This window comes from Anomalospiza imberbis, chromosome 6 (assembly GCF_031753505.1).
Source record: "Anomalospiza imberbis isolate Cuckoo-Finch-1a 21T00152 chromosome 6, ASM3175350v1, whole genome shotgun sequence".
Taxonomy (NCBI): domain Eukaryota; kingdom Metazoa; phylum Chordata; class Aves; order Passeriformes; family Viduidae; genus Anomalospiza; species Anomalospiza imberbis.
The window spans coordinates 30,079,998-30,105,392 of NC_089686.1; positions in this window are offsets into that span (position 1 = coordinate 30,079,998).

Sequence of the window (25,395 nt, forward strand, 5' to 3'; positions counted from 1 at the left end):
AGACATAAGAGGTGCAGAAGAAATGGTTTTTTTTTATTTCTTTTAGCCAAAGAGATTAAACAATCCAACTGAAAATGTTTACAGAATAAAGCAGTAACTAAAATATTGCAAAAGTAAGGGAAAAGCCCAAGACTTTAGCATAAATTTAATTGATTTTCAAATTTGATGACACTGTAGGTAAAGAGAAAGGTAAAGAAAAAAAATATTTAGTTCTCAAAAAACCAGCATGATTAATGGATATACATCCTCCTATGAAAATAGTGTTCAAACCCAAAGTTCACATAGAAAAGCAAAACAAAACCAAAACAAGCAATGCCCCAAAGAAACAAAACAACCAACCAACCAATCATAACAACAACAACAACAATCCCATAATTTCCCCTAAAAATAAACTAAGAAATGGCCCCCCACCACCATCCCGTCATGTTGCTAACAGTCCCATGGGGTCACTGCCACAGTGTTTCAGCTCGACAAGTAAAAGACAAGTGATTTTCACACCATACTGGTTATCAAAGTGTTGCTCACAGGCCAGGGAAGAATGAAGATCATGCTCTAGACTACACCTTGAGACTTCTGTAGGGCTAGATTAAACCTTTTCACCAGAAATAGAGCCAATAAATCTTGCTCAAAAAGACTCGTAAGTTTCTAATGTTTTCGCTTCCCTTTTAAACACAAGACCATGAAAAACAACTAAAACATTCCTTGGACACAAGTGTATTTTAATATTTTGTACAGTGTAAAATGTAGAGGAGAGCTGTACAGCTTTTCTTCCCTACCACTACGCATTTCTGTATCTGTCCTGAAGGGTCTGCATATTATCTATTAAGTGACTCTGGGATTGGCTCCGTTGAGTAGAACATGGTGCTAATAGCATCAAGGTCACGGGTTTGGTCCCTACATGGGCCATTCACTTAAGAGCTGGACTCAATGGTCCTTGTGGGTCCCTTCCCCCTCAGAATATTCTGTGATTCTAGCCACTTGTGTAATAATTTTGGACAAGAAGAGGTTAGGAGAGGGTGGGTAATTAGTGGCAGAGAAGACTCTGGCACCTTTCTCATTCATTTCAAAGTGTTTTATTCCCAAACAATAAGTATGTCCAGAGTTGTCAATCTGGACTTACTTACAAGGATGTACCTGAGAGTGTTACATGATCCTCCTTTTTGAGAACTTGAATAAATGAATTGTTCTCAAAAGGTTTAAAGCAACACTTGGGAACAGTGTGAACACACAGTGATGTTCACACAGTGTGAACATTACTAGAATTCACCTGCCAACTTGATGTTGCACTGAAAATTTATCTTGAAATTGTTTTTTAAGCAGGCATCAAAATTATACATTGAATTTTCATTTACAGGTGCTAGATAACTTTCATTTAAAATAATGCAGAAAGTAATTGCAAAAAAACTCTAGATTCAGAGCTTGAAGATCAGACTAGATCTTCAAAGAAAATTCATATGGTTTGGTTTACTGTTAATATATAGGTTTTCAATGAATTTCTAAACTCTCATTTTGAGATGGAATTGCCCTTACTATGACCCTCTCTATCAGAAAAATGTTCATTTGCAGTGAAACATATGGTTTTCTGACTTTTGGAAACAAAATGAAAATTGAACTTTCTCCAGTCATATTTTATTTTAATTTTTGAACTTCAGAGATGTGGAAATCTGACAGGAAGTCCCCATTGGATTTTATGATACTACTTTTATTTGGGGGTTTTTTGTGTAGCTGCAAAATATTTAAAAAGATTCCCTGTATAAAACAGGAAAAATAAGTGGGGAAAGTCAGGTTTTATATGCAAAGTATAACATCAACGATGACTGATAGATCATATTAGGATTTTTTATCAGCATTGGGTGGATGTCAGAAAAGAAAATCTTAAGAAAAAGCAAGAGAGGATGATATGATACAATCAATATTTTGGAAGGTTGTATTATTTTTGTTTAGCTTACATTTCATATGTAAATAATAGTGCAGTTACATTTTTTTCTCTCTTAGAAAAGACTCTCAGTATCATCTGATTTTAAAACATTAAATTCTCATCAGCAGTTTGAGGAAGAAGTGAAATTTAAATCATTCAAGTCAGAAGAGCAAAATATTTAATACACCAGTCATGTAAATGTGTACCTGAAGCGTGCTGTTTATAATATCCTAATGTCACAATGGACATCAGCAGTAAAAATTTGCTCCTCTATCACAAACCCTTAAAAAAGTAGGACATTAGGCAGTGTGGCTGCAGTGAGCAGTTGAATGCCACTGTGAGTCCTTTGCCTACGTTTCTAGCTTTTCCCCATCTGGAGGCTCCTGACTGCATCTATTGGCATGATCTCTGAGATTAACAATTTAGAAACGGTTATAAGGGGTAGAGTGAGTGACCCTATTTGCATCACAAGGGAAGTGCTTAGAAAGGTGAATTATTTTATATAACAAATTAGTCCTTCTTTATCAGTTTGTGCTCCATTGTAGCCTTGCAACTTTGACTTAACCATCAAGTCTTTGCAAAATTAAAGACAGAAGAGAAAACCAAAATACTGAATAATCTCTTCTATTTTTAGCTTTAAATAAAGAGCAGAAAAAATAGTTGCAAAACTATCAATTCTAAGGTAATCACAAAATGTTGTGGTGAAAAGCCCAAGTGCTTAGTAACAAAGGAACACATAAGAATAGAATCATGTACATGGTGCATATATACTTAAGAGTCTTCTGTAAATCAAAAGAATTATTTCAGTAACTTCACTTTTCACCTGGACACTACCCTTCAGCTGAACAAAAGCAGCCGCACTGGAACTTATGCTGCTGCTTCATACATGGGCATCACAACATATGCTGGTTGCTCACCTTTATCCACAATTAAATAGCTGCAAAGGACCTAATCTCACTCTACAGGGAGCAGCCATTAAAGCCTAACCTTCATTATCCAGGATAACCATCTCCTTTCCTGACAGTTTATATGTGACAACTTAGTCATCTGAGTTCCATTCATTCTCACAGCATGCATTCAAGTTACAGTACTTGAAACTAAGTTGACTCCTAGGAATGATCCATAGATGGTTTGAATTCCTGCCAAAGACAATCTATCTTCTGAGGAAAAGAGGGGAAAGAAAAAAGACAACACAGAAAAGCAATAAAAGAATAAGCTTTATGGGAAGAGCAACCTCTTTTCCCATAAATGATGAATCAATCCATTATATTTGTGATAATCAATACCATGGATCCTCTTCATGTCAAGGTAAAAAAAACCCAACTTGGTAAAGAGACAAATCATTATTAATTCATTCATTGCAATAACATTAATCACGACCAGCTAATGTGATATTAATGTGGCTGTAATATGTACTTCCATAGATACAGATTTCACTGTAATATAGGAATTAACTACTCTACCATGGTTTTAAAGAGTTATGTAAATTGATAAATAACACCGAAAAGCTTTTTAAATAGGGGTAGGCATGAATCTATTGATGTGCTACATTCTGGTGGAGACGGGAGGGTGCCCACATCCTGCTCCCGTGCCCACATTTGCAGGTATATTAACTCTCTGCTTTGCATTTTCCATGAGTTATTGCCTACAGCAACAGCCAGTCAGCTTTTCAACATTGTGGTCCTGTTCCAGGAAATATTGATGTAGAGATTAGTAGTTCTGGGAATGGAATAAAAGCTGTGAAGATGCTCGCTGGTGCCTAGGAGGAGTTTGAGAGTCATGTGTTCAAGTGGTGCTCTGAGCACCCTTCCATACTGAGGGAGGGGAGACCTTCCCAGATATGTGTCCCATAAGAATCTGCAAAACTGGCTTCTGCCATATCCTTATATTATGGGTAATAATTCAAAACAGACTCGTCCTATGTGGCCAGTTCTTGAGTGTGGTATGGTGTGGTATGGTGTGGTGTGGTGTGGTGTGGTGTGGTGTGGTGTGGTGTGGTGTGGTGTGGTGTGGTATGGTATGGCATGGTATGGTATGGTATGGTATGGTATGGGAGATTTTGACAAACAGAAGGACCTTCTCCTTTCTCACTCAGCACAGCACTGAGTTTAGCAAGGTATTGCAGCCCTCTGCTGAGGCTGTCAGCACTGCTGAGAACCGTGTTAATGGAGAACAGCCCAGTGAAGGAAATGGAAAACTGAAATATCAGAATGCATAAGAAAGACAATGAAACAAAAATAGTAAACCACCTTTCTACTTAAACCACTGTATAGATTCACTGTATCCCTAATCTCACCTAACATTTATATTCCATTGGAAGTTGTAGAACTCCAAGATGATAATGAAAATTCCACTTCAAACAGTAAATTTTACTAAACATCCAGTAGTTCTTTTTAATCAGTATTTCCATGACTACATGATTCAAATTACCTGTAGAAAAGATACAATTTTCTAGTATATTCTACCTGTTTTTTTCTTTGAAGTATTACCTGCACATTGCCAGATATACTAAATGTATCTGGGCTAAAATTAGTATTTTTCCCAAGAAAAGAAATACTGCTATTATGCTAAAAATGCTCTATGTTCCATTAAAAAAAATAATTTTAATCTGTAGGTTTAATACATTTAATCTTCTAGAGATATCCATTATCAAATAATTTCAGTGTTACAAATTAAGTTATTTCTGTAACTATACTTGAAAGCTCAAAACACCTAAGTTAGTTTTACTAAAGATCCCATGTTTATGCTTTGAATGAACAGGTTTAAGTGCAGTAACGAGCTTGTAGCAGCACAAACTGTATCTCTGGGTCTGCAGTTCTGCAATCTTGGTTCATATTTGTAGATATGACGTGTACAGAGCACCCATATTGAACCAGTTTTCTATAGTATATTAGTGCTAATATTTGTTGTCCACACCAAAGTCTGTTGTAGACTAATCTGAAACATTTTCACAGCAAACTAATACATTTGTATTTAGCGTGAACTATCAGATTTTGCTTCTGACAGTTTATTGCTCCATTCAATGCAGCAGCAATGCAGTTTGATCTGCTGTGATAACTGGAAGCAAAAATTATTGTATTTTTAAAGATATTTTTGAAATTCTCTCATGGAATTCCTAAATAACTTCCTGTAATTTAGGATAATTTTTCTGACCCCTGGCTATTTTTATTCTTTAAAATTCAGTTATATACACAATTTGCAGATTCTTTTCATCTCATATGGGAAGGCAAGGGAAAAACAAATATTAGAAGAAGTTAAATGTCATAAATATAGTTTGGAGCCATCAACAATATTTGTACCTAATACTATAGGCTATTACCACAGGAGGTTCTTCCTACTATATTTTTAATTAGCAAACTATTAATAACTTCTGTACCTTAGCTACTTATCATAAAACTGGTCAGTTAAAGCTTCCTGACTTCCATCTTTTGTCTGTCGTGTCTGATAACCCTCTGAGAAAGCCCTTTTTATAAGTGCATAATACAATAGGAACTAGATCATGGCTGACATATTTACTCAGATCCTATCAAATGGTCATGAGCAATTACTCAAAAGGAGCTTTGTCAATGAATGAGATTTGTGATAAGATGGGAAGGTTAAGATTTCTGCCAAGAGCATAGATATCTATTCATAGCATAATCAGGATCACCACAGAAATACCTCAATATTGTTTATTACAGAAAAAAGAGATTTTGAAAGTATTTTTGTTAAAAATCTTTGGTATATGATTTTCTCCTAGCTTCTGAATGGTTTTGTAGCAGCAGAAAAAGTAATACAACTGGAGGTAAAGGGGCACAGTGGACATGGGATAAAATTTGGCTAGTCTTACGTATTATTTTAGCTTCAAGAAATGTCACTTTCATATACATGTGACATTAATTTAAAATTATTTTGATTTACTTTATTACAAGAAGGGAAAAAGAAGACACAGTAATTTTAAGAATTTTTCATATTTTATCAGGGGTTGTTTAAATTGACAGAGATAGTTTGAAATAATTCATTAATAATATAATGTTGATTTTATTTCTGTTAGCTATTTCTCTTCTTTTAAAACTGTGAAAGGCACATGAAGATGATAATAACAATGGATCACTTATTGTTCTTTCACCTCGATTGTTTTAGTTTCAAGTATTTTAATAATAGACATGATTTTCAGTATGTTTCTGATACAATGCTGGAATTGGAAGAAAGAGGAACAGAGGATAAAGTGAAGGTCAGTAACTGTTATTCTCATAATAAATCACAGGCATCTTATATTTTAGCCTTATCTTGAATTTTCCTAGCAAATAGAGTGGGATTTTTTTTTTTTTTTTTTTTTTTTTGAGAAACAAGTCCAAATTATAACATTCCTGAAAGCACTCAGTAAGCCTCCAAATCTCTTGATGATAGTCAGAAACATGGTGTTTCTTGGTTTGTTTTCTTTTTAGAAATGGAAAAATAATTATAAAACATATTGTGTTAATAAATCAAAAAAGGTGCTAGAAATAATCTCATAAAATGTTATGGCTTAAATAATGCCCTTCATCAGTATTCTTTGTTTAACATTTTATGTTTATTGATAAATGAAGATGCATTTAAATAATTCAAACCAAACATTAGCTGCAAGCAAGGAATTAATAATTGATAGGACTGGAAGGGCTTTTTTTCACTTGGGAAATAGATAATATTAGCTTAATGTGGGGTTGTAGGAACAGAGGAAATGTAATGGATCTGCCTGCTTTAAACTGATGATTGTTATTGTGGTCTGAAAGTTGCTACAAAGGCAAAAGCAGGACAGCTCTGTAACAGCAATAGATTTCACTCATAGGAGCTGACAAGGCAAATTGTGGTTTGATATGCCAGATTTATACCAGGGAGGGGATCTAATAAACTTAAGATACAGTAAAGGAAAAAAATACATGCTGTTAAACCTATGTCTTAGAATTTTCAAATAACAAAACCGAAACAGTTTCAGTCTAAAAATGTTTGTGTTTTTTCATCTCAGTTTCATCTCTTATGATTACCTTCAGCCAGAGTTTTCTCTAAGTCAGGGATCCACTAATAAGGATACTGTAATACAGAAGCAAATGCATTCTTGAGGGTTCTCAGAGGAAGACCATTTAGTCTAGAAACTCTCATCATAAGGTTTTATTTATGTTTGCTTGCCAAGATACCAAGCTCTTCCAGCTGCACATTTGAACATGGAGATGTAGAAAAACAGCTTTGTCAGGTCCTCTCTCAGGAAGGAAATTTCAAGGAGATTTCTCTTGGTAGTCCTCAGGTTGTGTCTGATGACAGCAAAACCCACAGAGTTACTTTCAAATTAGTTGCACAACTCCCATTTCATTTGCACTTGGGGATATACGATTTATGACGATTTGAGAGTCTACCAAATGATATTTTCATTTCTATATGGCATTTATGAATCTACAATCCAAACATTCATTTTACACTCTAGCAGCCAGAATTTGCATTTGCACATGTAACCAAAATTTGACTTCATTAGTTTGATATGCAGGACAAAATTTAAAATTAAAAAAAAAAAAAAATAATAAAAAAAACCCTGTAGCATAAATCTATAAAAATTTCATAGATGCTAATAGTCCAAAAACATAAAGTTAATGATCTTCCAACCAAAATCTTTTTGACAGTCATAAACAAGAATATAAAAGGTGCAATCTGATCTGAAAACCAATAGCATTTTTCAGGTTTTAAAAGTAAGTTCGAAAGATCACAGCCTTATTGTACATGATCGTGACTACTAGAAACCTTGCCATTATACCAGTGTTTTACTTAAAGGTAGTGCTAGAACAGCCAAACACTTCTAATAAAGTATTAAATAGAACATTCTTCATTACTTAAACCGTTGTATCTTGTGTCATCACTTACTAAAGATGAATGTGCCATATTACTGAAAATGAACAGTTGTGTTTTCTACCTATTTTCTGCAGGGGTAAATGGTCATAAAGGGATCAAGGCAGTGAAGAATCAAGTTCTGTATATCTAGTTATGTGTGCCAAGTTCATACCTGAACATCTCCCAGAATAGGTTTCTGAAGCAGACAGATTGTAAGCCTGCACAAAATTGGTTTCAAAAATGCAAATGGGAGAAAGCAGCTTTGTTTTCCAGCCATTGCAACACTCGACATGACATTTAGATAGACTTGCTTGCATTGACAGTAGGCACATATGTCTACTATTTTGTTTTAAAATATATGTATTGCTTTTAATAACAACATTACAGCTGTTCACAAAATGACGCCTCTAGACAGAAGCACTACAATGAAAAAAGAGTATCAACAGAAGGACTGTATCTGCATGCAACTCTGCAGTTGCCAAGAAATGAAGATATAACATATGGTCATTTTGTAAAGGTGAGCTGAACAAAAAACAAGCAGCAACCTAGCCAATTTTTGTCATTTGAATTCTTCTGTTCAAAACCCAATTTACTTTCATATGACTCTTGCTAATTTGAATGATATATTTATTAAAATATGAAACAACCAGCCCTGCAACTGGGAAAACAATTTAAAAATAAATTTGTGGAATGGTACGTTGCCAATTTTTCACTTGTCTAGAGCTATCCTTTAAAAATTAATGTATAATTTTGCAGCAGAAGAATCGAATGCTATTAACAGCTTGCTAGTGTGAAGAGAGGAAGTTGTAACTTATATTAAATATCCCACTGTTGATATGCCTATGAATGTCTTCCCTTGATTTATCTGTTTATTGAACTGCCTTGGAAGGACCACTTCTCAGAGGAATGCATGGGGGAATGTTAACATAACCCAAGACTCTTTCATCTTTCTGGACATCACCCAAAAAATGACAAGATTTAGGAAAAAAATTATAAGATTGGAAATGTTTCATTTCCCACCATAGCAATTTATAGACTGTAGGGAAAGTGTGGGCTCCAGACAAGCTGCTGGTTTAGGCAACAGTACAGTTTTTGTACCCAAATAGCCAACAAAAATTCATAGTTGTGTGGGCTTTTTTCGTCAACAGAAAAAAAATCAGATCCTTGATCTAATTCTGCTTACTGATAATGAACATATATATCTTTGGCTCCCTGAGTGCCTTAGGAAAATAACAGGAAGGAAGCTTTTTTTCACTCACAGTACTATATCCCAAACTGTTCTTTCCTTTCTTTTTTTTGCTATTTCAGATCTCTTTGCAGATGCACTGTCAAGCCCCATTCATGCATGATATTTTCTCAGCATTTCCTCTCTTATTGTCTGGTTCCCTATATTCTACTTGTCCACAAAGGCAGAACCTTTACAAACAGAAGCCTAAATTTATTTATTTTATGTTTTTGGGATTCTGAAAATGCCTGTGCTTAGAATAGAAGGTATCACATTTCCAACTGCCTTAAGACTTTTGTTATTTTAACTACGTTACACAGAGAAGTTACACTTGCATTATTTCCAATGCATTTCAGCTCTGTCCTTACCAAGACTATTCATAATGAAGGCTAACAATACATTGCAAAATTGTTTAATCTCAGCTAGGAGCTATGGTTTTTGTTAGCAAGACCCTGGTGTTTTAAAGAACTCCTGTCTTTATTGCACCTGAATTCTCAAATCTCAGTTCCTGTAATTCAGGTTTAAATAATAAAGACAATAAAGAAATTTAAAAAAAAATGTATAGAACAAGAAGAGCTGTGCATCCTATTTCCCTAGCAAAACTGCTACAGCCAGTACTATTTGAACAAAAGACTTGAGCACAAATGTTAATACATTAAAATGGAAAGAAATCTATCAGGAAAGATAAATCAGGACTCACTAATTAGGACAGTGCTCAGTTATCTCCATCTAAGAAGCATCTTTTGCTTTAGGATAGATATCAAGGGGAATTATCAAACAAAATATCCAGCAGAGCAATTTTTTGGTTGATCAGACTAGCCATCACATTTTCAGTCAGTTCTGCAGGGGAATCAAATACCCCAGTAGTTCCCCTATACTCATTGCAGAGAGAACAGTGAGATCCTCTGTCACTATTAAGATCTTCCTAGAAGAGATTTTCAGTTCAACACACTGCTTTTCATGATTGTAGGTTGAAGGAAATACCATTTAGCTGCTAAATTTCAAATATTAAACCGAACCCATGGTACTTTCTGTCTATTTTCTGAGAAGAATATGATGCCCAGAGTCTACTGCACAGACATTGCAGGAATAACTCTAATCCACAGCAAGATCACTTTCCAACTTACCCACTCAAGTACAGTCACCAAAGTCAATGAACATCTGATAATTAGGGGGAATGATGAGCCAGCTCTTTCTCTTTATGATAACAGGAAAATAGCTCATGTAATACAACACTGTACATCGATCCTTTTTTGATCAAGGGAAAAAGATTTTGCAGAGGCATCAGATCATCAGGAAAAGAGGCGAGTGTGTATCTCCATACAGCCTTGATGAAACAGTCCCTTGTGCATTAGATACTGTTCTAGTCGCTTCAGTGCTCAAAAATATATACAAATAAAAGTGAGTACAGCACAAGCTGAAGAAATGAAAGTAATATTTAGAGCTGTGATCTCAATTTAAGAAAAGCTGAATTAAAAAATATATTACCTTGAGTGAGGATGAAGTGATAACAGGATAACTATCTATTTCTAAAGATATCTTGGGTTAAAAAAAAATAAATTATGGGGCTATACCAGAAAAACATGATAAATTTTAGTAAGGGTAAATGTTTGCTGAATGAAAAGACTTGCTTAGCTTTCCATAGGCTATGAAATAGAGTTTCTCATGGGAAAGAGAGAAAACCTGGGACTTTTCACAAAAAAACTGAATAAAGCACAGAAAGTTTTACTGCAGTGCTGCAGATGTGACCTTCTTTTAGTTCTAGATTTGTACATGTGTTTTACAAAATAATTGTTTGGGCATCTAGGTTTAGGGCATCTTTAGCTTTTTAGCTTTTTCATGGCAGTTTTGTATGGCAGTTTCCTTATTCTTATTTCGCCCTTTTTTTTTTTTTTTTTTTTTTTTTTTTTTTTTTTTTTTTTTTTAGAAAACAATCTCCTCCTAGCAGATAATAGCTCTCTAACACAACTTTTCCTATTAGAATATTTATGTTCTGGAATAATGAAGAACATAAAAAGTACTTGTTATTAATTTCAAAAAAAACCATAGGTATTTATCATAGAGATGTTCATTCATTGGAATGGAATTTTTCCAGGTAATTTTAATTCAGTAGACAAGAAGGATCTCAACAGAACATTTAATTTTGAAAATTCAAACCTGATGTTTTTTCTCAGAATTTCGATATAAAGTTACTTTAATTATTTTCTTTAGTTTTTGTCTAATTTTTCCCTATCCCTAAACTTGTTAAACTTCCCAAGAAACAAAATAAACTTTTCCTTTTTATCTTACTAGAAGCATACTTAATTATCCTACTTCATAAATTGATAGTGATGTTATGTTCTGTTTGTTATGTTATTCAGCTTCAGTGTATTCAGAGGCTTTCCAAGACACTCACTGTAGCTTCCTGATTTTGAAATAATGTTCTGTTTCTCTGGTCTGCTTCCTTTCCAGCACTGAATAATGATAAACAGATCTTGCAAAAATCTTTTCACTGATGTTTAAACTGAGGAACAAAATTCAGAGAGAGGTAAGATATCACTTTTCACCAAACATGTTACTCTAGCTGCATATCCTACATCTTGACTTGCTGCAATGTTTATAACAACACATTTTATGTATAATGCCATGAAGTGATGACAATCTGCTCTACTGTCATGGTGTGATGTTGAATTAATAGGAAACAAGGTGAGGGCAGAGCAGGCAATCATTGTATGTGTTAACTTCATGATTAACCATTGGGTTCTTAATAAAGTCTTACTCTACATAACAGACTGCCAAATATTTTTGTCACTTCTACAATATTTTGTCAAAATATATGACCTTGAAAGTCACCTTTGAAGTTATCTTAATATTTCATGCAACTGAGACTAATGCAGCTTTTATGAACTTCAGTGAGAACACACCTGATGTGTAAAATAATCCCTAATAGTGAGTGAAATTACTAAAAATAGTTCATATGCAGTGAAGTGTGTTGCAAGAGAATGCACTGCATTTCTCTCAATTATCTAAACTTAGTTCATGTTATTCATTAATTATGCTAGAATGTTTCTTCTTAAATAGAAAGTGGAATAATTGGTAAATATCGGATCCATCAAAGTTTGTGAAATCTGTTTGGCAGACTATAGAGATCAAAAGCTCTTGTTCAGTTTCAAGATAATCAACTGCCTCCTGCAGATTTGTTAGTTGCTTGTCTTGCTACACTAGTTCAAGAACGTCACACATGCCCTCACTGCAGAGAAGACTTGTCAAGACATAAACTAGTCTGTCCTTCTTATCTCTCAGTGCAGCTGCGCAGACCTTTTGCATCCATGGTGTGTAAGATCATCAGCCATTCTTGCCTACAGACCAGACTTTATCTGAAAACCTCAGGCTGATTTTCAGTACTTGTTGATATGACTTTTGTCTCCATGGTAAGGAAACTAAAGTCAAAACACAATATCACACTATAAGAGATAAGGGATCATAGCAAATAAAAAAATCCTCTGTGAAACTTATATACCAGGTATGAACAAGAGACAGAAAATATAATATAAACATATAATCATGCTGGTTGTTTAACAGTTAATCATCTCAACAAAAAAATTTAATACATTTTCATTAGACACCATGTAAAATAAAGTTGAAAGAACAGATTGATTGTAGACAGAAGAACAGTTCCACAGATATTGCTTTAAAGCATCTGAATTAGCCAGAAGGAAAGAAATAAGGAGTTGACTTTAAATTTAACTAAATAAAAAATGAAGCTCTGAAAAGGAGGCTAGCTAGAAGCAGTTATTAATATATTGACAGTAATCCAAAGTGATAAAGTGGGATTAGGCTATGAAGAATCTGAAGAATCTCAATGGTCCATGCTCAATGGGATAAAGTTTTGTTCAGGGCCCTTTTATAAAGAAAATTTTGCCTGCTCATTCCTCCTGAATTTGGTTAGAAGACTGATGAGGGAATAATGAATGAAAGCACTCATGCTCAAAAAGTTGTAAGATGTTCAATGTATAATTTCAATGCATGTTTGACAGACTGCCCTAGATCAGAGTTATGGATGGTAACAGATTAGTGATACTATAAGCCTTCAGTTTTACACATTTGGCAGATGTCTGTGCCTTAGTATCTTCATCTGCATAATATGGCTGAGTGTAGACTGTGTTATTCAGTATTAGGAATACAATATCTATAAAGTAAATTAATTAAGATATATTTATTCTCAAGCCTTTCAGGTTCATTTTTGTTAGCAACAGGAACACATTATTTCAATAATACCGAGGCTAAATTTTATCACAGCCCCATTGATATGGACCAAAGTTGCCCAAATACTTATTGTACCCTCAGAATTGAATCAAACCAAACATGCCATTTTGAAAGCAAAGCTGCCACTCATATGCAAAAGATTTTTAAAGGTTGCAAAACATCTGGTAAAAGTCAGATTTTCTTTGAGAAGTTTTTTACATCTATTTTATAAAGCCTTTATACATATGTGCATATACAGATATAAGTGAGACTCATACTCATATTCTCTAGAAATTTACACTGAGAAAATTTTATAGTCAAGTTTTTATCTTTAGTAGAGGTTATACAGCATATATTGTGATTAACAGTCCACAGCTATGAAAGGAAGCTACATAAAAGCTTTATTTCTTCAGTTTCAGCAGAGGCTAAGATGTAAACCGTAATATTACAAACCTTCTTTTGGACATCATTGATAAAAAAAATGCCCCTAGATTTTCTACAGTGTGGTTATAACTGCCTATATGAACCAATGGAATCAAGGCCTTGAAATTCTGACCTGTCAAGTCCACCTGTCAGCCACTGTCTGAAGTCGGTATCATAGATTCACTAGCATTTATCTATTGCAAATATTTGTAGTATTGCAATAGTTTATTGATACTTGACCTTGCAAAACCACCACGTTTGTCTCACCCATTGCTTCTATTGGCTGACAGACTGCTGATTTCAGGTGTGAGCAAGCAGGTAACCAGCAAGAGAGGAGCAGCTGGGAAGCTCTATAGAAACTTTGAGAGTGTGGGAGTTTGGAGGTTGTTTGTACTGCAGTGTGTTCTCTCTATTTTACTGACAACAGTTTGATGTCAAATTTCTTTATTTCTGTACAGGGAGGCCAGTTTTCAGCTCTCTGACAAAGATAAATTATGCAAAATTCTGCAAAGAATGTAATTTTTACTGCTGGAGAAATTGCTGGAGGTCTTGTGATATATAAGCTGAGCATTAAGGCTTGAGACATCCTGGAACAAGACACATCTATGGTTACAAAAGAAAAAGAGACTTGACAAAAGATATTTGAAACTTTATATGTGGGATGATAGCTTGCTCAAATATTTTTGTAACAAGTGGAATTGAGGCAGAAAGTATTGTAATATCTTTTCTAAAGAAGTGGATGGTCAAAATCTCAATTTAGAGTCTCAATATTTCCAAAGGTTGGTCAGGACTTGTAAGCTCAGGCTCTGGCTGAAGCCTCCATTAAAAACAATCCATCTTATCTGCCTCCTTCTTTGTGACTTTCTTACCCTCAATTTTCTCTTTATTCCAGGATCTTATAGTGATACTCGGTCTTGGGTTCTAAAATAATAGCCTAAATAGTACATATTCATCTAGTGCAATTAAATGGGCATTTAATAGGCTGTGTTGGCCAAAAAACAATATTATTATTATAAAATAGTAAGTATTAAAAATACCCGGTTTTATTCTGATGCTCAATCTGTTAATAGTTCTGAAATGACCAGGTTGGTCTATTTTGCAGACAAGACATGTATCTTCATAAAAATCTATTTAAATTCTCCATTAAAAAAAAAATACCTAAGTATTATCTATGACTTAATTCCAAGGCTGAAAACAAAAAACAATATTAAGAAAATCACCATCTCTGTATTTCTCTTATTTCCAGAATCTTTCTCTATCTTCTAGCTCTTTTTTTTTAAGCTATAGAATATATTTATGTGTAAGAGAAAGCTACAATAGTAAAAAACTGCTGTCTGAGAAAACAAAGAACAATTAATGAAGAAAAAAATCTACAATGGAATGCCTGTTATTTTCCCTTAAGTGATACATTAGGTACAGGAAATCACATTACAATTTGATGTATGTGTCACTTTAAGAATGATTCTTGGATTGTGGAGGTAGCTTTGTGTCGTATGATGTAAGTACTTTTATTGAGTAGGTAAATGTGTAATAGCTAAAAGCCTCATAAATCAGCTAAATGTTCTCTCAATTTATAGAGAATATTTGATCTGAGAACATTACCGTCTAGTGAGCTGCTGAGAAAAAGTGAAGACATGAAGAGTGATGGAGATGGATATCTTGGATTATTTTTTGGATATATGGTATCTGGGGCTGCTTCTTCATGTCTTGCATCTTTGTACTCATTAACACCTGTGCAAGTGAAATGTACTTCCACATTAAAGTTTTCTGCTTACTTACTTTAGCACTTTTATAGCTGTTTCCCATAATAGTAGTCACACAGAATGAAACACAGGATAGGTTTTCAATCCTAACATCTTTCTCTATTAAATAACAGTAGCAGAGAACAAACCACATTTGAGAAATTCATGTAGCCATTGTTTTCAGCATTTCAGTCCATCCCTATTAAAGCAAAGAAGTAAAACTTTTTTAAATTTCAATTAAAATTACTAATATTCAGTCTGTCTCTGCTTATTAATTCTTAGTGTAAAAATGGGGGACTTTCAAAACCTGTATTTATACATACATATATAAATATATATAAACTAGATATAAAAGAAACAATATCACATGCATTCACTTTGATTCTCCTTTACAGGATTCTTTATATAGTACTTAACAAGTACATTAAAAGTATTTCATATTTAGCAGCATCTGTCAGTAGTATTAGAATCTGTACACTATGATGAGTGCATGTATTGACTGAAGCTGAACTTTTGAACCTGTTGCAACATCAGACAGCAAAGAATTGTTATTTATTTGCCATATTGCAGTTATAAAATTAAATAACTATTTTCTGTGGTTACTCAAGAGCAGGTGTTGAACAAGCCTCTGATTGCTAAATGGATACTTCAACATATTTTTGAAACTGTGATTTGTGAGGACTCTGATGCTCTGAGGCATTACTTGTTGGATTGTTCACCTATTCATATTTTATATAGCTGAATACCTTCCACTTTAAGTCTCATCAGAGGCCTTTAAAAACCTTGTTTCACATAAAGTCATTTTTCATCAGGCAAGTTTGGAAGAAGTGACAGTCTGAAGTTTCTTTTTCTTTTCCTTTCTGAGCCACACAAATGTTACACAAGGCATCAATCCCTGGAAATATGACCTACTGTAGGATTTTTTTGTCTGTGTGAAATGGTCAAAATTTCTCCTATTAAAAGCAATTGTCTTTGCATTTATAATCCTTTCTGGACTCTTTTTCCTACAATTTAGGACTGACTCATTGAATTTTTGGAGAGTTAAGAGCAAAAGATTTTCTGAAACACAGCTTCCTGATTAAAAAAACATTGCATCAAGTATCTTAGCTTAGAATGTCCAAAGTTATTATTACCACAAAACAAGTTTTAAAAGAAGTGGATCATTTGATATATCTGGCCAGGAAGAACACGAGGCAAGGAAAAGAGGCTAATTCTAACAGAGTTATAAGAATAGAGGCATCTTTTCTTCCTGATCCAGCTCTTTTGGGTTCATGGACTGCTGTTCATTTGAGCTATTTGGTGCAAAGACCATTTGGTGCACACCTGACTGCTGTGAGATAGGCTGGCTCGAGCATCAGCAGGCACACAGTTACCGAATGTTTCTGGGTTTCTTTCCAAACTCTGTCTCCAGGCTCTAGCCCAGTCTTAAGAATTAGATCCAGGCTGCTAATGTGGCACCCCAAGATGCATTTCTACATGCCATCCCACTTGAATTCTACCTGACCACTTTACTGGCTCTGAATGACACTTAAGTTTAATCTGTACTGGTATATAATCTGCTTAGTAAGGTCTATAAAACACTAACAAGATTAGCAATTTCTGTTGAAGAATGATCCTGTTCAATTATCCTAATAATTCCTCTTTGACCTTAACCTCTCTAGAAAAGAGAGCTCATACAATGTACTTTAAGTCTAGCTTTCCCTCCTTCAGAGCATAACCCAACTCTTTAAATTAGCTTCCCTAAGGTTCCCTAAGCTTTTTCATGTTAAAATACACCTTCCTAAAAACACTTTTCCAGCCCTATTTAGCTAAACTAAACTGCCAATTTTTTTCTCAAGAAATTTCCTACACTTGCTGAAACAACACACAGTGAAAACTGCAAAACACAAAAGCATGATTTCTAAAAGAAAGTAAAGGCTTAGATGCTCAAAGTTTATAGAATTAGAAATAAAAGGGCAAACATGTCTGCCTCTATAAATATGATGTCAATTTCTAGAACTGTGATCAATATAAAATTTCCCTCAAAAATCTAATAAATATCAGTGGCAGGATACTTAAATGAAAAAAATCTTGTAGGTTGCGTTGCTGTTTTTTTTTTTTGTTCTACATAGTCCTGATGAAAAATCTCAGACACTTGTTGTAAAAAAATGTAAAATGCTGAAATTCAGACTAATAACTGCAACTGTCATGGTGATACAGCTATAAAAAGTGCTAGTGTGATCCTTCTAATCTAGAAATGAGCTTAATCATAGTATAGATGTTTTGTCATCAGCCTGCTGTCGAGATAAATAATCTTTCTCTACTTTATCTACATGACAAATGTCAGTCAAAGCAAGATGGATTCCTTTGAAGGGAAATTGTAATCTGTAAAATATATATCTTTGAGAAAGGATTGATTTGAACATCAAATGAAATCATTTAGCTTTGTACTGAAACCCAGTAAATTTTTTTTTAAGTCATACTCTTGGGCAGTCTTATATAACTGAGGAACTTGAAGTTCCAGGAGTTATGATATGATTGGCCAGTATAAGAGAAAAGATCATGCTTAGAGAAAAAATTGTAGTTCTTTGTCCTTGCATTTATGTCTTAGTTGTGCTCAGGGGTCCTCATCCAACTTCCAGTGAAATCAATGAGAGCTGGAAAAGGCCATCATAGCATAAACCTTGTGCCTGCAGGTTTTTTTCATCTTGATGTAAAAAGAGTAGGCATATGGCTTTGAACATGTGAGAGGGAAAAAACTGCTGCTTCAGGAAAGGACTATGGGGGTATTTTTCTAAGATATAAAAGGAGCTAGGCACCTAACTGTGACTTGTGCCTTTGAAAATACTTGACTTACTATCTAATAAAGCAATATTACCAAATAGAAGTAAAGATTCTTGGTGAGCTGATCTTGAATAAAAGCTCATTTATTTTTACTTTAAGCTCTATTATTTTTATTTTTATTATTTTAACTAATAATTCTTTGCCTATTTTTAGGATTTTTTTTCTATTTGTAGTACTTTTAAAATACTCAGTCCTGATAGAAATCTATTTTTAAAAGCCATTCTTATCTTAGCAACTAATGATAGGAAACACACTACATAAATGAAAAAAGAAAGAGAATGTTTCAGTTCACTGTGGCAACTTCAAGGGCAACAGAATACCTAGCATAGCACACAAATATGCTGTGGTAGCTTCCTCAATTCACCTCAGACATAACACATGGGCAGGTTTTCTCCTTGTGTACATGATTCCTTAGGTAATAAATGGAAGCATATAAGCATTAAAATAGTTTTGTATTTTTCATATCACTATTACTATGGTCCTACTAAAGTCACCTATCTAGAAAAGGTTTCATTAGTTTCAAAGACACTAAAAAACTCTGCATCTATTTCAATACTAAACATATTTCACAAGACTTCCACTTTGCAAGTAAATCCATTAATGCAAATTAATATAACTGGTTCGTGCAAAGGTTTACAGTTTTCAAAAAAATTTATTTCTCTAATCTTAACATAAAGATGTTGATAATGAATTCTGACATACTCTCTGCTTTTGCAGATAAAGCCATCAAACAATTCTGTTCAGATTAAACAAAAATAACATTACAAGCTTTCTAGATTATACAGGGATTGGGAAATCTTACTTCAGTTTTGAGGAAAGCATCTATGCTGGAAAAAAAAACCTAGCATTTAAATTGGCATGTCGAGAACCAACATCTAAAGATATAAATGAAACTTTAAGAAGAAACTGAATTTTTTGATAATTCCAAGTTATTTGGACCCAAGAAAGGCTGATCAGCTCCATACAGAAAAGATTGTTTGGAACTTACAATTCTGCATTCTATTGTCTGCATTAAATTTTACTTCCGAGGTCAAGCTTACTGGTCACAAGTCATCCATTTGCTGAGGAACCTTCAAACCATTTACATGATTTCCTCCAGCTATATACATTGAAAAACTGATGTGCACACACCTGTATTTCTTGGTTGAATAAAGTGCCTCTCTATATTTTGATGACATTCCTACATTCACCTTTCAGGAAGCAAACGATCACAAAATATGGAAGGCAAACTCTGGCTCTGATTCCTTGTAGATCACTTGTACACAGATGGATTTCTATTGCATCAATAGAAACACTTAATGACTTTCAGCAAACTTTTTTTGATTGTGTAGTGTGGTTTTTGGTTTTTTTTTTTTTAGTTTTTGGAGTATTTTGTTGTTATAGGCTGATTGGTGGTAAAACAACACAGCTAGGACATCTAGTTGGCTGCATATATATATACACTGTTACTTAATATGAAAGAATTTCTTTATGTAAATGAACCCTGAGGTTTTGGGATGAATGCTGAAAATCAGGCAGTGTTTTCATTTCAGCCTTTTTCACCAGTACTTAGGTGGTCCTGCAATCATTAAGGAAGGGACCTTGAAAACCATTGTCCTGAATTTCATTTGAAAACTGCTATTGGATGTGGTCCATCATGTGTTTAGCATGCTAACAGTTCTGGCAGGAATGGGGTCCATGAGCAATGCTTTTGTTTGTTTTTACCACAGCATTTATGCTACTCAAACTCCAGGGAAAACATGGATTAGCATCCAAATTGCATTTGATTCATAACCGTAATACTGTCCTCCTTATTCTGAAAATTATCTAGTGACAGCAGCTCCATCTAGTCTGAAAATATCACATATTACTCATCAAAAGATGGAAAATTACATATAATGATATATTCTTAGCTCATTATAGAGAATTCTTTCCCCATTTGATAGCAGGTCATAAAAGTAAAAATATTTCTAGACTTCTGTGACTTAGGTTTTTTCTAATATGCTCTCAAGAAGCTACACAACAGAAATAAAACACTTGCATCTACTAACAATTTCTTCCTTAAGGATTTTTAAATTATTTTTTTAAATAACTGAAAATGAGAATGCAAATTCTCTCTGGAGAATGTAAAAACCTTGCATGATCTGAACCAGCCTCTAAATTTTCACTTGCAATGTTCACAAGAGTAATATCTATAGCCACATAGACAAAAAACTGTCTTATTTTTTGATGTGTCCATTGATAGATTTTCAGTCTGTAAATCTAGCAGCTACATTGTTTAAGATATCTATGAAGTTGTGACTGTTAGACTTCAAGTAATTTTTAATCTATTTGTCACCTTTCTCCTTTACTGCTCAGCTGCTTTAAACTATAGATTTTCACAGTTCCTCCATTTTTTAAACTACCCAGATGTAGCAAAATAGTAGAATTACTAGTTGTTTTTTCTTCTTACCTCATACTGCCTGTCATATGTTATTATACTCTCCTTCAGCTCTGACATCTACTTTGTAGCCCACATTAATGAAAATGACAATTGACCCAAGTCCTCTTTTCTTTCTTCAGCAGTCCTACAGGGGAAAATAGTTCTTCAGAACAGAAGGAAAAAAAAACAAAAACAAAAACACAAAAAAAAAAAAAAAAAAAACCAAAAAAAAACAAACAATAAGAAAACCTTTAGATTCACTAGGAAATAAGTAGATTTAAAATCACTCATACACAAACAAAATACTTTTTCCTTCTATTTTTTAATTGTACCACAGACAGGCCAGATAATGAAGTTCTCTGACAACAGAAGCCCTGAAGAATAATTTTAACATGCAGTCTTCCATAAATAAAATCAAGCAATGAAAGCCAAGCTACATCTGCCAACACAGGGAACCCAAGGCAATTCCCGAACAGAGGACCCAGCATTCCAGTGCTCTGACTCATAATGCCTGAAATGCCACCTAGTTCACTATACTTGCGAACTCCCTTTCCTAGCATGTTCTTTGATGGCATTTTTAACAGGTCTTTTGTCTTTCTTCAGCCTAAGTCTTTTAGGTCATTGAAAATTCTCTCAAAAAATTGGAGGAACATCTAAATAAGTTGACTTCTAAAATGAATGAGTCCCTCTGAGGACCTATACTAACATGGCTTAGTGAGTTCTGGCTATAGTTCCTGTCACTTCCATTACTCTGGGGGACAAAAGGTACTTCATAGTACCTTTCTTATAGGTTGCTTTTTGTATTGCCTGACAGTGTTTTCAATAAATACTATTCTCTTTACTCTGTTCAGCAAGTAAAAAGACCTTAATATTGATGAAATAGCATGCTTAGTAACGACTTGTTATGGTTATAAACCAATTATGGAAAATCTAATTATTTCATGGCAGGACTAATTTTTTTTTTTTTTTTTTTTTTTTTTTTTTTTGCTGTGCTTGACATTTCCAACTTAAAGCTCAGACTTAAAACACAGATAAAGTTACAACACTGAATGTGTACCAGTAGTTGGTTCCAAGTACCTCCTCTGTAACCTATATTATCAACAGCATTCCACAGATTGCTACTGTGATAACACCTCAAACTCTTGTTCCAAATGGTCATATGAAAAGATTTTTCTTGCTTTATTTGTGATTGAGGACAAAGAATAGAAAGAAGAAAATTGTCCAGTCACCCTTACTCATATGAGTTGTAAAGAGATACTAGTAGCTGGGGGTGCCCGGCTAGTGGCGCTGCTCTCGGCGAGACCGGGGCCGCTGCGTGTGTGCGGAGCTCTAGGGCTGAGCCTCCACGTGGGTCTGCCGCTTCTGTAGCCAGATGCTGAGGCAAGATAAAGGGTGAGAGAGAAGGCGCACTCTGCCCGTGTGGCTGAGAACTGTTTATTTCCCGCGTGGCTGCAGCGGTGGACAAAGCAGCTGTTTCCAGGTGCGTGTGTGGGCAAAATGGCGGCTGGGACACAGGGAGCATGGGGTTAAATAGGGGTGGGCAGACAGGGGCGGAAGCCCCCCTCGCCCAATGGGGACAGATGACAGGGGAGTGACGCGGACCATGGCAACCTATGGGAACATAACAGGGGTGTGTACAGCGTTCCGGGACAAATGGGAATGCAGAGGTGGGGTGATTGATACAGAGCTTTCTGTGGGGAAGAAGGGAGTGGTTACAAGATTGACAGGTGAAAGCTCCTATAGCAGACAGCCTGGAGCAACCCATTGTGAGGGGAAAATAGGGGTACATAGAACCGACTTAACTAACATTTATTAAAACCCCTAAATGAACCTACCCGGCATGCAACAGCAGAGATCCATGCAGAGGGTGTCTCTGAAGTCAGGAATAGGGAAAATGGGAAAATGATGCCCACCTCTCCCAGATCTTCTCCTGAAGATATGTCCCATCATTTTGCAGGTAATTCCCACCATCTCTAACTAGTGAGCCTTTGAAGATCTAAACTGGGTTCCAAACCCCTGGGTCTCAGCTTTTTGAGCTTTCTGCATGAACAGTCTGAATGACATCTGGTAAGTATAATAGTCTGCATTAATCAGATACAAGGTATCATGGTTTGACATTGGCGCAATGCCAGCGCCCCCATGAAGATGCACTTTCCCAAATAATTGCTGTGAGATGTGATCAGGAACAGAGCAGAGCAGGCCCAAGCTTAATAACAAAAGAAAAAACTTTATTAAACTACTACTACTATAAAAAACATAGACACTAAATCCAGGCTGAAGACCCTCCAAAACACTCCTCTTCCTCCCATACAATTTCCAAACAAACCCACAGTGAGACACCACCCAGGATTCTTAATCAAGTTGCCACCCTTCAGATAATCATTATTCAGTCCATCAAAGGAGAGAGAAGTCTCTCTTGCACCACAGACTCCCCCAGGAAACACAATTGCCCCCCTTCTGTGTTTCCATGTCACACATGGCAACCGCCCAGAGAAAATCTGCCAGTGTGACACTCTCCTTTCCATGTCACAGTGCTCTCACCACCCTGCACGGACAGATTGCTCATAGGGCTCCTTTAAGGATGCATTGCCAAGGACCAAAAGAAACAACAGTTCAGCTTCTCATCTTGGGACTACAGTCTCCCCCATTTTCTTCCTCTCCTGGGGCCAAGGGTCTCAAGAACAGAGACTTTCTTTTTCCTGAAGACAGAGGGCATAACCACACCATCTTCAGCTTTCCTCTGTTCTCTCCATTCCTCTGTTGATAGTCACTGAAACAGGTCTCTTGGCCCAACACCACATCCCCCTAAAATACAGTCTCTGTCGCAGAAGAATTTGGTTCAGTCTATGGCTAACAAGAAAAGTCCAGCCACAAGCCACTCCATCATCTCCTCCCACCCAAAAATTTCCTTTTCCAACATCTCAGATCCCAGACTGTCTCTCTTCTACTTCAAATCAAGGAGGAGTGGTATTTTACAAAGCCTTCATTACCCAGGAAAGGGTTAAAAGTTCAGACTCCCCAGATGGCTGAAATTTCTGCCCAGAAGCCAATTCCCAAGGCCAAGGCTGGGCGACCCCCCCCCCCCCCCCCCCTTCTCCTTCTCCTCTGACAGCAAAGTTACAGGTGCCGTCCGGACTCTCTGTCTCTTCCCTCTGCGGGGGGGACGACAAAGCCATCTCCGCTTCTCTCCACCCTTCTGTCCACAGGAGCTGGCTTGGTTCCAGTCCTTCAGCCCCCTCAGCTCACCTCGACCAGGCCACATGGCTTCCCCTCCCCCTCCCAGCCCGTGGCTGGGCAGGGGAGGTCTGCACTGCACTCTGACCGGAACCGAAAAAGAGCTCCCCTGGGAGTTCTTGCTTTTAACCCCCTGTGTTCTCAGAGGTGTGTCCATACCTTCAGTGGTCACTCCAGGTGACCAGGTGCCAATATCCAAACCTGACCACTGACTGGTTTGACCCAACTTCCTGAAAAAATTCACTTCCATGTCAAACCACGACACAAGGTAAATTTCCTGCTTCCTATTAGCTAGTGCTAGAATGGATATCAAGTGCTGAAGAGTAGAGATTTTAATTCATACCAATCTGTTTGGGTTTATACCTGTTGTTTGTTTTAATTTCAGCCAAACTTTCAGTGCAATGTTTCTTGGCTTTAGTGATGTCTTTTGCAATAAAATCTGAAGTGCAATTTTGTGTTAAAGAAGAAACCTGTATTGGAGCAACAGTTTTTTGACTGCTTCTTCCCACTTCAGAAGAACCTTGCTTTTTTTTTTTTTTTTTTTTTTTTTTTGGTGAAAGAGAGACGCTCAGGCGGAATCCTCCATGCTCTTTAGTAAAATATGCAACTTGATTACAGAAAAGCTTTTTCCTTCAAAAATTAACCCCCCCAATCATTCTATTCTCTTTCATAAAAGTCTTTTGCAAATTCCAGATTCTCTTTATTGATCAAATCATCTCAAAATTCTCTAACTTTATAGAAATCATATGGCTTATGTATGGATGATATTCTAGATATAAGAAAAAAGGTGATGTATATAAATATGTTACATAGTTTCACATTATTCTCTACCACTCCTTTCATCCAACAATTCATTTGCTCTTCAAATGCAAATGCACATTGAACTTATGCCTTCATTGAACAGTTTTCAATAATTCTGAGGTTCATTTCCTGAGCTGATATAATTAATTTAGAAGCATGTGAGTGGTATGAGCACTTAAGGTGTCTCCCTTCCTGTTTCAGCTCTTCTCTATGGTATCACTGTGATTTTCATCTATCACTGTTGTCTGTTCATTTTACATACATATATATTCAGAAAATCCTTTTTTTCTGATTAAAATTCTCATTTGCTTCTCTTCACCTGCATTAGCATAACATATGCATATCTTCCTATGGGTTTTTTTGTAGCTTATAGTAACATGTTGTCAGACACATCTTAAAACTCTAAACACGTTGTATGTACTGATTTTCTCTTTCCCTCTGTTTTATTAGTGATCCAAAGAAATTAAACAGATTGATTCTCCATTGTCACAAATCATACTGATTTAACCACTCCTATTAGATGACCTTCCAGGAGTTTTATTATTTTGTTTTAAAATTTCATTTTAACATTTTTACCAGATACAGTTTTTACTCCTCTGAAATTCTCTGGATCACCCATGCAGTATTTAAAAAACAAATGAGTATGCTTTATGCTATATCCTAACACTTGATAATAGGAGCTAATTTATTACTCAGAATCACTTAACAGTTACCTGAGTAAACCTGAGGAGGAGATGATTACACGAGTAGCCTCAGATTTCAGTGGAAA